The sequence below is a fragment of the Pseudophryne corroboree genome, chromosome 3, assembly GCF_028390025.1.
Source record: "Pseudophryne corroboree isolate aPseCor3 chromosome 3, aPseCor3.hap2, whole genome shotgun sequence".
NCBI lineage: Eukaryota > Metazoa > Chordata > Amphibia > Anura > Myobatrachidae > Pseudophryne > Pseudophryne corroboree.
In genome coordinates this window covers 411,858,532-411,872,460 of record NC_086446.1, presented here as the reverse complement: position 1 = coordinate 411,872,460, position 13,929 = coordinate 411,858,532, and the positions used below count along the sequence as shown (strand labels likewise).

Sequence of the window (13,929 nt, the reverse complement as noted above, 5' to 3'; positions counted from 1 at the left end):
GTGTTTCAGGGCGGAAACAGGCCGTTTTATGGGTGTGTGCGAAAAAACGCTGCCGTTTCTGGGAAAAACGCGGGAGTGGCTGGAGAAACGGAGGAGTGTCTGGGCGAACGCTGGGTGTGTTTGTGACGTCAAACCAGGAACGACAAGCACTGAACTGATCGCAGTGGCAGAGTAAGTCCCGAGCTACTCAGAAACTGCTAAGAAGTGTCTATTCGCAATTATGCTAATCTTTCGTTCGCAATTTTGATAAGCTAAGATTCACTCCCAGTAGGCGGCGGCTTAGCGTGTGCAAAGCTGCTAAAAGCAGCTTGCGAGCGAACAACTCGGAATGAGGGCCATAGCCCTGTAGTGTAGGGGTGCTGTTGACACCACTTATCAATTATCTGTTTTAATAACTTTCACTTGTAGCTTACCCCCTTTTTGAAGCCCAGCATCTCCTGACCGCCCCTGTCTCCTACCCTGACCCCTTCTGTTGTTAATACCTATACAACATTCATGAACTCAACTTGATATTTTTTTGTTATTCATTCGCACTGTCCTTTCTGACATTTCAGTATGCTGACATACCCAAGATTCAACCCATTGCCTGTGGCATTGTAGTCAGACAATCTATTCCTATTGCTATCTGCCCTTGCATAGAAAGGTAGATGATTCTAAGCTAGAGAATTCTATTTGAAGCTTACTGGGGGTAATTCCGAGTTGATAGCAGCATCAAATTTGTTAGCAGTTGGGTAAAACCATGTGAACTGCAGGGGGGGCAGATATAAAATTTGCAGAGAGAGTTAGATTTGGGTGGGTTATTTTGTTTCTGTGCAGGGTAAATACTGGCTGCTTTATTTTTATACTGCAATTTAGATTTCAGTTTGAACACACCCCATCCAAATCTAACTCTCTCTGCAAATGTTATATCTGCCACACCTGCAGTGCAAATGGTTTTGCCCAACTGCTAACAAATTTGATGCTGCGATCAATTCGGAATTACCCCCTTACTCTGTACTTTGTGAAAAAATGATCAGCATTGCAGCTGAGCAGATCTATGTAGTGTAGTGGAGTTCTGCTCAATTGCAATGCTGATTATTATTTTTTTACAAAGTACAAGTAGCTTCATATAGTGGTCATAGTTTTTTATGCATGATCAAATAGCTCAATGAGTGGGGTGTTTGATTAGAATTCAACAAGTTATAGATTTGAATCCTGGGTATGGCAGTATATTGAAATGTGTTATTTAATAAAGGTTATTGTAACTGAATAACAACGAGCTCTCAAGTGCATGAATGTGATATAAAGAGGATTTGTGTTCAAAAATGCTATTTGATGCTATTATATGCATCATAGCATGGGTTTTTTCTGGGATCAATCTTTTAAATGTAAGCTCTCACGAGCAGGGCCCTCTTCCCTCATGTGCGTATCATTTCTTACTTTAATCATCTTCAACTGCACCAAATCCAGCAGTCCTCTGCCACCTGATACTTATTCCAGTGTCATCTGCTGATGTAACTATGTTCATTTACCCTGTACTTGTCCTATACTGTCATCAACTGTAAGTTGCTGTTTTCCTGTTTGATTATTTATGTACTCTGTAATTGGGCGCTTCGGAACCCTTGTGGCGCCATATAAATAATAATAATAATAATAATAATAATAATAATAATAATAATAAATCTTGTCATGCCCCTTCCCCATGAGGCGTGCGCCTTATGTCCCTATTGGAAAAATGGGGAGGGGTAGGGGGGGGGTGCCAATTTTCTCTCTGGCATAGGCAGAGCTGACCCTAACCAATTTGGTCCCCTATGCAAGATTTTGGATGGTGCGCCCTAGCAGATAATCCTACCACCAAGCTCAGTGTTTATATGTGGACACTAAAAATATCACATAGTAAAAAAGGGACAGGTTTTAGGGCAGAAGCCATTCTATAAGGCACATTCTCCACTCACAGCACAGAACCCCAGGCTCTCTCCTCACAGCACCCTTCACCCAGCACCGCTCTCCCAGCACAGCAACCCTCAACCAGCGCTCCTCTCTCAGTACAACACGCCTCACCCCCCAGCACAGCACAGAACTACAGAACCCCTCTTCTAGCACAGCAACCTTTAAACAGCACTCCTCTCCCAGCATAGCACAGCACCCCCATCCAGCAGCACAGATCCTAGCAGCACTCTTCTCTGTGCACAGGGTGCTAGCATCCGTCATCCAGCAGCACAACACAGATCACAGCAGCAGCACCCGTCACCACTTACCCATGCAACACAGCACCCCTCACCCATAACTCATAGTACATGCTGAGCTGACTGATACCCCTTTCACACCGCACAAATAATCCAGTATTGACCTAGCATGTTGCCAGGTTGACACGAGTGTGCGGTGTGACAGGGCCATGGTCAAATTCCCGAGTCGCCTGACCTGGTAATTCAACCCAAGAATAAAGCAGTGTCATTCCCGGGTTGAATATCGGGTCAGTGGCAGTGTGAACGGGTTCCCGGGTCGATGCGACCTGGGAACCGTTCACTACATAGGGAGAGGCGGCGCTATGGCAACCGACCAGGCAAATTGCAGGGTCGGGAAGCCTGCCGTTAGGGTCCAATGCCGGGTCCCACCCAGGAAGGATCCGTTTCCAAGTCCCAGGTGGGATCCGGCATTGGCGATGTGAAAGGGGTATTACATAAGAGGTACAACAGGCAGCAGCGTCCATCCCTGCAGTTTTCCCAACTTTTTGCTGGACTGCACTTGGTGGCTGCAGTCAGTTAAGCATGCTGTAGGCGGATCCAGGAGGTGTGACCTTACGGGCTTCGCAATGGGAGAAGCTGCTGCAGCTGGGCAAGTGCAGCAGCTCTCACGCAGCGATTTTACTTGTGTAGTCCTTTCTACAAGGAAGTGCCTGAAATCCCCCAGAACTCTGGCATCACTTGAAATGCTGATGCCAGTATCCCGACCTCCCAAATATAAGTACTGTATACTGGGTCTCCTAGGTTTGGGAGGAGGTTAAATTTAGGCTGCAGTGGTAGGGTTAGGCTGCAGGAAAAGGAGAATTAGGGTTAGGCTGAGGATGGGGGGGGGGGGGGGGGGGCAGGGCCGTCTTAACGGCAGTGTAGGCCCCTGGGCACAGCAATGCATTGGGCCCCCTACCCATCCTCCAGCGGTAGGGGTGGGGTGTGCTATCAGCGGCAGCTTTGATGTCCCGCGGCCGGTAGAGGGTGTTCTATCTTCCACTCAGCATGTTGGACCTGAAGCAGTAATTTCTACTAATTGCTTTTTTACTGCACAGATGGGGTGGGAGGGAGAACACTAAACTGTAGAAGAGGGCATTGGGCTGAATGAAGGTGCCCTGGTACATGACTTCCAGGGTGGTAGCGGGTGTTTAATATGCAAGGGAGGGGTGGATAGTGGAGTGGGCTTAATATTCATCATTTTCTGGTGGGAGGGCAGCTTGCTTGACTGCAGATATCTCAAGTTCCTGAAAATATATTTTTTTTAGCTTTGAATGGGATAAAAAACTAGAGAGTGCTACCTTTCAGAAGGTTCTAGGGACTTGGGGATCAGAGGTCAGGAGCCAGAGCAATCCTCCAATGAATATATAAAACTGTATACCAGGCGTGTGGAGCTGGAGCAGGGACCAGCTGCTGGAAGGCTGATATCTCTGGTTCTGGGCACAGTAGAGACAAGCTGCCAGTGTCTAGCAAAAGGGGAGAGTCCTAGCTTTTGGATTATACACTCAGAAAAACTCTGTGTCAGACAGAACCTGAGATATCTGGCTGGGAAAAGCAATTAACAGGCTCGGATGGGGACCACTGCTTTCACGCTGGATATCTCCGGTTCCCCAAGGCCGATTTTCAAAAATCTGGTACCCCTGGAAAGAGGGGACCCTCAGCTATCAGTCTAGGGCCCTTATACTCCTGGGGCCCTTGGGCAAGAGCCCATTGAGCCCATACGAAAAGACGGCCCTGGGGGGGGGGGGGTTAGGTTTAGGCACCACCAGAGGTGTAGCAAGGGTGGCTCCGGTGGAGCGCAAGCTCCAGGCGCCGGAACAGTTAGAGAGAGCGCTGCCACCTGCCTCCCCACTCCCTCCACCCACTATACCATGGGCCGCTGTACTGGCAGCCGCAGAGCAGGAGGAGGAGAAGCAGAGGGGCGCACACTGACTCGAAGACTAGGTAGGGAACAAGGCTGGCCGGAGGCCGCAGCAGGAGACACTGACAACCGGCACATGCCAGAACTCTGCCTGCCCTCTTTATAATATCTCACTGTCTGCTTGTAGCTGTGCATCAGGGTTACTTCTGTCCTGCTTCACCACTCTCTGTCCCCACTGCTGCAGCACCTCTCTCTGTCCCAGCTGCTGCAGCACTCCTCTCTGCCCCTGCTGCTAAAGCACTTCTCCCTACATTGATGCTGCAGCACCTCTCTCTGTCCCAGCTGATGCTGCAGCACCTCTCTCTGCATTAAAAGCTGTAGAGTACCATCTATACGCGGCTCTACTGTTCCATAACATGTATAAGCGGCTTTACTGTGTAGAGTAACGTGTAAAAGGGGCTCTATCGTGTGGCATAAAGTGTATAAGGGGCTCTACTGTGTCGTGTAAAGTGTATAAGGGGTGCTACTGTGTGGTGTAATGTGAATAACGGACGATACTGTGCGGTGTAATCTGAATTGGTACTATTCTGTGGCCATACCCCTTGCGCATGAAGCCACACCCCTATATTTTTGCTGTGTGCCTTCGCGTGCACTGTCCCTATTTTTAAACATTGCAGGCACCCAAAGGAATCTTTCGCCCTGAGATCCACAAGATCTAGAATCGGCCCTGTCACTGATTTAGGATTTTTTTATATTTTTTATTTTTAAAATTTAATGTAACATGCACCAAATTTAGTACAGGAGAGGGGACTCCAAAACATACCCTTGCTCTGGGCACCATGACACCTAGCTACACCGCTGGGCACCACCGGGGAGGGTTTGGGTTAGGCTGCAGAGTGGGGGGGTTCGGTTTAGACTGCGGGAAGGGGAGGTTTAGGTTTAGACTGTGGGGGGAGAGGGTCAGGGTTAGGAACCACCAGGGAGGGTTAGGTTTAGGCTGCAGGGGTAGGGTTAGGCTGTGGGAAAAGGAGAATTAGGGTTAGGCTGGGGAGGAGGGAGGGTTCGGTTTAGGCACCACCGGTGAGGGTTCAGATTAGGCTGCGGGGTGGGGTGGGGGTTAGGTTTAGGCTGTGGGGGGAGAGGGTCAGGGTTAAGCACCACCAAGGAGGGTTAAGTTTAGGCTGCAGGAAGGTGGGGGTAGGTTTATGCACCACTGGCAAGGGTTAGGGTCAGGTTGCACGGGGGAATAGGTTTAGGTCGTAGGTAGGGAGGGTTATGGCATGGCCGTAAGTAGGCGGGGCTAAGAGGGCATGCGCCCCAGGTGCAGAATCTGAGAGGGCGCAGAGATGGGTACTCTGTCTCCACTCCTTCCTCACAGTTCTAAAGGGCTACCATCTGCCGGGTCCAAGAACCCTGGCTGCAGGTACCCGTTGCCCTTCACCACCAATGAAACCCCCCCTCCCCGGCAATTAGAATGTTAATGAATGGGGCAGGGGCGGTGACAAAGGACTTTCCAGCTGCCCCCTTCTATTTCCCAAGCACTGGTCCATGGCTGTTCACACACTCCTGTGCCTGTTTAAGCTATGTCTGCCCCCAGGCCTGTTCCCCAGCGCCTCCCCCTTCCCACATGCAGCTCCACAAGAGGAGGACCATAAGGGGCTACCTACTGCCAGGTCCCAGAACTCTTGCTGCAGGTCCCCGCTCCCCAGTACCACCAATGTGGACTGCTGGGAAACCAACTCCCCGGCAACTAGAACACTTATGAATGGGGCGGGGGTGGCCGTACACACACTCCTGTGCCTGTGTAAACTATGTCTGCATTCCTTGCTTCAGCATTATCACTCCCGGCCAAGTTTTTGTCAAGCCATCACCACAGAGTGTACTTCCGCAAGCAGCATCATTAGTGCACAAAGCTATCTGCACTTTAGATTCATTTCTAGCCCATTGGTTCCAGTTTCTGTGTTCACAAACAAATATAAGTTCTATGGATCCAAACAGGATGGATCCTGACATTATACACATTATGCCACACAGCAGTGTCTCTTATCCATATTATGGAACACAGTAGTATTCTTAATACATGTTTCACCACACAGTAGAGCCCCTTATTCATATTATGCCACTGTAGTACCCCTTATACACCTTATTGAACACAGTAGTGGCACTTATTCATGTTATGTCACACAATAGTGTCCCTTATAGCACATTATGCCACACAGTAAGACTCTTTTTTACAAACTGCTACTAAAGTGTAGATTAGGCATAATGCCTAGCCACTCACCAAAAGCACATTAAGTGACCTAGGACTAATGCCCAGAGTCACATATATATGTGACACATGCTCTCTGCCTGCCTAACATGCCCCACAGGCCTGAGGATGGATTCCCCAACACCTGGTGGTCTAGGGGAGGTGGGGTTTAAATTATCAGTGGCCAAGGCTGCCTACTGGTAACCTTGGAGATGCTGCAGTGGGGAGCTTAGTTTAGATGTTTTCTTCCCACAACATGCAGCACTCCCTGGTCCTCATTTTCTTTCTTCTGCTGCTAGCCTATCCTGGCCAGGATCGATGCATCTTCTTTCCTTCATCCAGCTGGCACTGGCTATCTCCTTTCTTTACCACACCTACATCTGGCCTCTTTCACAGCCACAGGAGCTCTTCACCCAGTGTCCTCTTCTCTTGACCGCCGCCATCGAACTGAGCGCTTTGCTCAACAGTATCTGTCGACAGAGCAACAAGCAGGTGGAGCTATGACACAGTGAGCCATGATTGGCTTTTATCTGCAGATCTGCAAGCCATGATTGGCTCGTGGGCGGCACCAAGTTCAAATAGCCACCACTGTCAACTGGCCACCGGTCCGCGAGCTGCGATAGACTTGTGTTTCATGCTAAATTTAGACTGGTGACACACATGCTTGCCCAGCATTAACTGCAAATAGGGTTCTTGGTGGTGGCTGGCACTGCCCTCAGGGCATCCTACGCTCAGTGCGGTGGCACCGGCTTCACCAACCTAGTTACAGCCTTGGTGGTGGTAATTGCATAATCCAAGGTTTGGGGATCTGGCAATTTAACAATAGGGTTGACCTTCTTCTCGAGAATGTTATTTACTAAATACTGATATTAAAGTTCATGTGGTACGCTAATAGTAAGATGCATCCATCTGTGGTAACGCCATTCATAATTAAAGTATAGTTTGCAATCAATTTTCCATCAAAATTATATAGCCTGCAACATCTAGATGCATATATAATAGATACATATATTTGTCTATAAAAATATATTACACTTACATGATCTATTTGTACGTTTAACCAGGACCATGCAGTATGACATGATTCAGTTCCAAGCGCCAGTGTTTCTCATTTTTAAAACTTTCTTTTATTGAACACAAAAGGCCAGTCATTAATGTTTCACAGACATTAAAAGAACATTTGAAGACATTCAGAAAATGCCATATGAACACTTTTTCCAATAATTTAATTGCAAATTAGTTTCAGTCTAATTTAGCAGTTGCCTGTGGTGAACTCAGACCAATGTCCTCTGCACTGTAAATGGATTCAGTATGATTTACCGAGAGCAAACAGTCCCCTTGCGGGCTCTCTGCATTCGCCATGCTGCGGGTTCGGTGGCTCACTGGACCCCTACAAGTGGGAATAGTCCAGTAGCGCCAGTATTTTGGCTGGTGGCATTGACGGCTGTCGGGATTCCGGCGTCGGTATCCTGACCGCTGGGATCCCGACAGCCGGCAAATTAAACGGATCCCCTGTAAACTGTAGACAGTCTTATGAAATAAGATAAGACCTACTGATATACAAATATACAGATATTACACAAATTGTGTTTAGGGCAGACTAGGTGGACCAAGTGGTTCTTATCTGCTGTTAAATTCTATGTACACTGCTCAAAAAAAATAAAGGGAACACTTAAACAACACAATGTAACTCCAAGTCAATCACACTTCTGTGAAATCAAACTGTCCACTTAGGAAGCAACACTGATTGACAATCAACTTCACATGCTGTTGTGCAAATGGAATAGACAACAGGTGGAAATTATAGGCAATTAGCAAGACACCCCCAATAAAGGAGTTGTTCTGCAGGTGGTGACCACAGACCACTTCTCAGCTCCTATGCTTTCTGGCTGATGTTTTGGTCACTTTTGAAAGTGCTTTCACTCTAGTGGTAGCATGAGACGGAGTCTACAACCCACACAAGTGGCTCAGGTAGTGCAGCTCATCCAGGATGGCACATCAATGTGAGCTGTGGCAAGAAGGTTTGCTGTGTCTGTCAGCGTAGTGTCCAGAGCATGGAGGCGCTACCAGGAGACAGGCCAGTACATCAGGAGACGTGGAGGAGGCCATAGGAAGGCAACAACCCAGCAGCAGGACCGCTACCTCCGCCTTTGTGCAAGGAGGAACAGGAGGAGCACTGCCAGAGCCCTGCAAAATGACCTCCAGCAAGCTACAAATGTGCATGTGTCTACTCAAACGATCAGAAACAGATTCCATGAGGGTGGTATGAGGGCCCGACGTCCACAGGTGGGGGTTGTGCTTACAGCCCAACACCGTGCAGGACATTTGGCATTTCCCAGTGAACACCAAGATTGGTAAATTCGCCACTGGCGCCCTGTGCTCTTCACAGGTTCTCACTGAGCACATGTGACAGACGTGACAGAGTCTGGAGACACCAAGGAGAACGTTCTGCTGCCTGCAATATCCTCCAGCATGACCGGTTTGGCAGTGGATCAGTAATGGTGTGGGGTGGCATTTCTTTGGGGGGCCGCACAGCCCTCCATGTGCTTGCCAGAGGTAGCCTGACTGCCATTAGGTACCGAGATGAGATCCTCGGACCCCTTGTGAGACCATATGCTGGTGCGGTTGGCCCTGGGTTCCTCCTAATGCAAGACAATGCTAGACCTCATGTGGCTGGAGTGTGTCAGCAGTTCCTGCAAGACGAAGGCATTGATGCTATGGACTGGCCAGCCCATTCCCCAGACCTGAATCCAATTGAGCACATCTGGGACATCATGTCTCGCTCCATCCACCAACACCACGTTGCACACAGACTGTCTAGGAGTTGGCGGATGCTTTAGTCCAGGTCAGGGAGGAGATCCCTCAGGAGACCATCCGCCACCTCATCAGAAGCATGCCCAGGCATTGTAGGGAGGTCATTCAGGCACGTGGAGGCCACACACACTACTGAGCCTCGTTTTGACTTGTTTTAAGGACATTACATCAAAGTTGGATCAGTCTGCAGTGTGTTTTTCCACTTTAATTTTGAGTGTGACTCCAAATCCAGACCTCCATGGGTTAATAAATTTGATTTCCATTGATAATTTTTGTGTGATTTTGTTGTCAGCACATTCAACTATGTAAAGAACAAAGTATTTAATAAGAATATTTCATTCATTCAGATCTTGGATGTGTTATTTTAGCGTTCCTTTTATTTTTTTGAGCAGTGTGTACGTCTTTGGTATAATTGTATATACTGTATATCAGTATAAGGCAACTGGACTAATATCAGGATGTGTAGTCTGAAAAAAAAAAAACTGTGAGACAAAAATACTTAAATTAAAAATGAGGGTCATTATTGTATACGTTAGTAATTGCAAACTGGGAGAGAATTGCATACTGAAAGTGGTCCATCTTTTTGTCCGGATTTCCACCACTTTGGACGCTGATCCCGTCATTAAGCGCTAGCCCCATGATATCATACAACATAAAAAGTAAAAAAAAACTTAAGAGAAAAAAACATGTTAATTTAGTAACTCACTCAGCTAACATTACATGCAGCATTCTAACATTTAATCTGCCAGTTTACATTAATTAGTTATAGTGAGCTATGTTTAAGAGGTAAGTGGATAATCACTATTTTATTTATTCATTATTTATACAAAGCCTAGTATCACTGCATATAGCCATGTATTGTTAAGCCTTCGTCTCTTATAAAAACAAACTGCACTCAGTACTTTTTTGGTGCTGAAAGGGTGCAGTCCCTTTCCCCCAGGCCTCAACAGCTTTGAAACAGATGACCGTTGTAGTCCAGACTGAGAATGGTGGAGGAGCAGATGGTCAGAGTCCGGGGTATGTCCCGCCTGAATCCTCTGTATAATAGGATTGTACCAGCAGCTGGCCCTGTGAGAGCGTTGGGGGCACGTGGCAGGTAGTACAATGGGACAAGCAGCAGAGTGACCTATTGTCTCTGAGCATGGGATATTTACCATCTGACTGCTGAACAGCCATGGGGGAGGAAGATAGGGCTTTAGTCAGCCTAAGGCCATTCTGTATAGCTATTTAACATATTTAATAATGCAAAATGAAAGTGACAGCTGGTTAGCATACTTGTTTTATGTTTTGTATTTTTAGACCTATAAATGACAAGTGAACTACAGATAACGCCATTAATGGAAATTTATATCTATGAAAACTTCCTATGCTTACTGCAAACATGCATGGCCTTTTGTTGATTTACTTTACTATGGGATTTTAAGTCCAGATCTTATAAATACAACAGCATTTGTAAGAGGAGTCTCAAGTTTTCAGGGCCTAGCCCTAGACAGGTCCCTTTATTTTAGAATTGACCATTTGCAGAATATAATTCTCCTGTTCTATATGGAATCTGCAATTCTTATTACCTAGGTGGTCATTCCGAGTTGATCGCTAGCTGCAGTTGTTCGCAGCGCAGCGATAAGGCAAAAAAATGGTGGTTCTGCCCATGCGTATGCGGCGCAATGCGCACGCGCGTTGTACGACCACAACGAATGATGTAGTTTTGCACAGGGTCTAGCGATGCATTTCAGTCGCACTGGTGGCCGCAGTATGATTGACATAAAGTGGGTGTTTCTGGGTGTCAACTGACCGTTTTCAGGGAGTGTTCGGAAAAACGCAGGCGTGCCAGGAAAAACACAGGCGTGGCTGGGCAAACGCTGGGCAGTTTTGTAACGTCAAAACAGGAACTGAACAGTCTGAAGTGATCGCAAACGCTGAGTAGGTTTTGAGCTACTCTGAAACTGCACAAAAAAAATTTGTAGTCGCTCTGTGATCCTTTCGTTCGCACTTCTGCTAAGCTAAGATACACTCCCAGTGGGCGGCAGCATAGCGTTTGCAAGGCTGCTAAAAACTGCTATGAATGACCACCCTAGGCTTTAGAAGTTGATATTTATTGAAAACAAGTAAATATAATGCAAAAAAAAGTTCAGTATAAGCTAATGAAGTAACCATGAGGGACGGGGATTGTAATGCTCTAAATTCTACCAAGACAGTATTGCGGGTAACCTGCATGGACACATAATCTGAGCTGTTCAGCGTCCCTGGAAAATATTTAAACATGTTCCCAATTATGCACAGCGCAGGGGGAAGGCAAATAGTAGTACTACAGAGAATGGGAAAGAGGGGGTGCACAAGAAATTGGATACTGGGGTAGGAAGAAAGGGGATTATCATTGATTAGCTAAGCTGTTTGGGGGCCTGCTGCATACTCTGCGGTGCTCTAACTTGCAGCCTGCTCCTTCTCAAAGCCCTCACAGTACATTATTTTACATTTCCCCAACAACACACAAAATAAAAAGGAATTTCTTCTCCAAACAAATCAACAGCCATCAGGAATCACAAACATTTCAATTAGCTCCCGCGCACTCCACAAGCTCCATTAATATCAGCATAATAAACTAATTACAGTGATTAGGAGAAAATAATAAATTAGCAGTGAATGGCATCGGAGGGTGCTGCACAGGGTAAATGAAAGCAGCTGGCTGGATGAGAGAGCGAGAGGATGAGGGCGGAGTGAGAGTGACTGGAAAAAGACTGCCACAGAGTGGCGGAGAGGAAAATGGAAAATGACAGAGAGCATATGTAGGTGGGATTGAATTCGAGACAGCTCATAAATAGATATTCATGAGAGGACATAACGACATTTGTTATTGAATATTAGGTTAGGGAATGAGGGCCGTGTCTTTATCAGCTCTTGCTAAATTAAATTTCCCAGCATGCCCCAGGTTGCCTTACAGGGAGACAGACCTATGTGACTATAAAGCGACTCATTATTATACTCAAAAATGTATTACAGTTTATTAGGTAGGCGCCAGAAGCGTAACATTTGGAGATTTGTATCCAAAGGTGAAAAGTCCAACTGAGGTTAGAGAGAAATAGTAACAACACAGATTACTACACAAGTCACACAAAGCGCCTGATTGACAGATGTACGCATTCCCGATATTTATGGAGTTGATTGATTATCGTCCAACTGCATGTGTTGTGGCTGCACTGCATGCATGCCAAGGTACCTTAACAAAGCCACTCACAGTGAGGATTTATTATAAAGGTGAAGGTGACTGACAGTCAGGGAGCATTTGGGAAGGTAACGGGGAGTGGCGTCAAAAATACAGGCACTTTGTGACCGTTTTCCAGGTGTGTCTCAACCAACAACTGTGATCTCATACGCAGAAACATGGCACTAGCGTCTCAGTTCCTGCAGCCATACTGCGTGACCTTACGGTTTTCGGAGGATCTGCGACCACTGCTGTGTGTGTACGCAGATGCTGGGATTTGCAATGCTGCCAGTGGGCGAATCACTACATTTCCAAGAGGCTGCAATAGAATAAAATGTACCCTTTTATTTTTCCTGAATCACTTACTCCCTCAGGTACAGTAGTAGAACCATGAGAGTGCCACAGCTCCAGATGTATTACCCAAATACCCTTATCTGCTACCACCCTGTAGAAGTGATTTCCAAAAGCACAAAGGGGTGTTGTATTGTTGGACCTAAGAATATTTGCTTTTGTTGTACTATGCATGCATAGAAAATTGTCACGTATCTATCTGTAACAAGTGGAATAGGGAAAGGAGGGGGCATTTTAGCCAGTGGTTCCCAAACGCAGTCCTCAAGGCACCACAACAGTCCAGATTTTATGGATATACCTGGACAGATGGTATAATGAAACTGAGGTACTGATTAAGTCACCTGTGCATAAGGGGCATATTTATCACAATCCTCATCTTAATTGCAGTTGTATGTGATAATTCGACTACATTAACAATGCTATATTACAAAATATTGTATTAATGTATTAAAATTTGCATGCCAGGACAGAGCTTGCGAGAAAGCTCTGTCCTGGCAAATAAGAAGCAGATGGCTTACCGTATCTGCAAAGTCTGTGCTGCTCTGCCCGGCATTCCAGCACAGCTGATCCCGGAGCCAACAACCATGACCAGCACTGTCCCCTCAGCCTGTGGGCATTGTCCCCGAACCCAGATGGAACTATCTATCCCAGAGGGTATTGTCCCATCATCAAGCGGACACTAGCTAATCCTATGGGCACCATTCCCTCATGAGCCTACACAGGCTAACCGTCCCTGCACCGTCCCCTTACCCTGATGTCAATATTCCTGTCACTATGGGGCAGTTACCTGCATTGGGCTAGCTGCTCCTCTGCCTCTTTCCAGCAGCCGCAGAAAAAGTCCTAGCAGCTCCCGTGGAGCCCGTGTCCGTCCCCTCTCTTCCTCGGCCCATCTATGATCAGCTGAGTACTTGCTGAGATCAGCTGGTCATGGACGGAACGAGGAAAAGGGAGGGCGAACAAAGGCTCTGCGGGAGCTGCTGCCAGATCTGCGACTTTTACTGGGGCTGCTGGAAGGGGACAGAGAAGCAGTCAGCCTGGTGCAGGTTACAGTGCCTGCAAAATGAGGGAACAGTCGCAGCACTCACGGCAGGAGAGAGGAGAATGGGGGAGGCAATAGTCAGATCTATCCAACTCGCATCTGGTGAATGGAGGGTAGCTTCACTGGTGTATTTATAATGGGTACGGCGTGTGCGGTGCCCACACCGCACACCCTGTACCCGTTTTTTTCAATAGTTACCCTCCGTAGTCCGGC

General features: G+C 47.1%; 1 long non-coding RNA gene across 1 annotated transcript in view; it reads right to left on the bottom strand.

Moving 5' to 3' along the window:
• Positions 1-13,557, bottom strand: part of LOC135057841 (uncharacterized) — a 64,832-nt gene extending 51,275 nt beyond the window's left edge. Inside the window, exon 1 of the long non-coding RNA XR_010244405.1 lies at positions 13,465-13,557. This is a non-coding gene — a long non-coding RNA (uncharacterized LOC135057841). The remainder of the gene's footprint in view (positions 1-13,464) is intronic.
• Between the last annotated feature and the right edge of the window lie 372 nt (positions 13,558-13,929).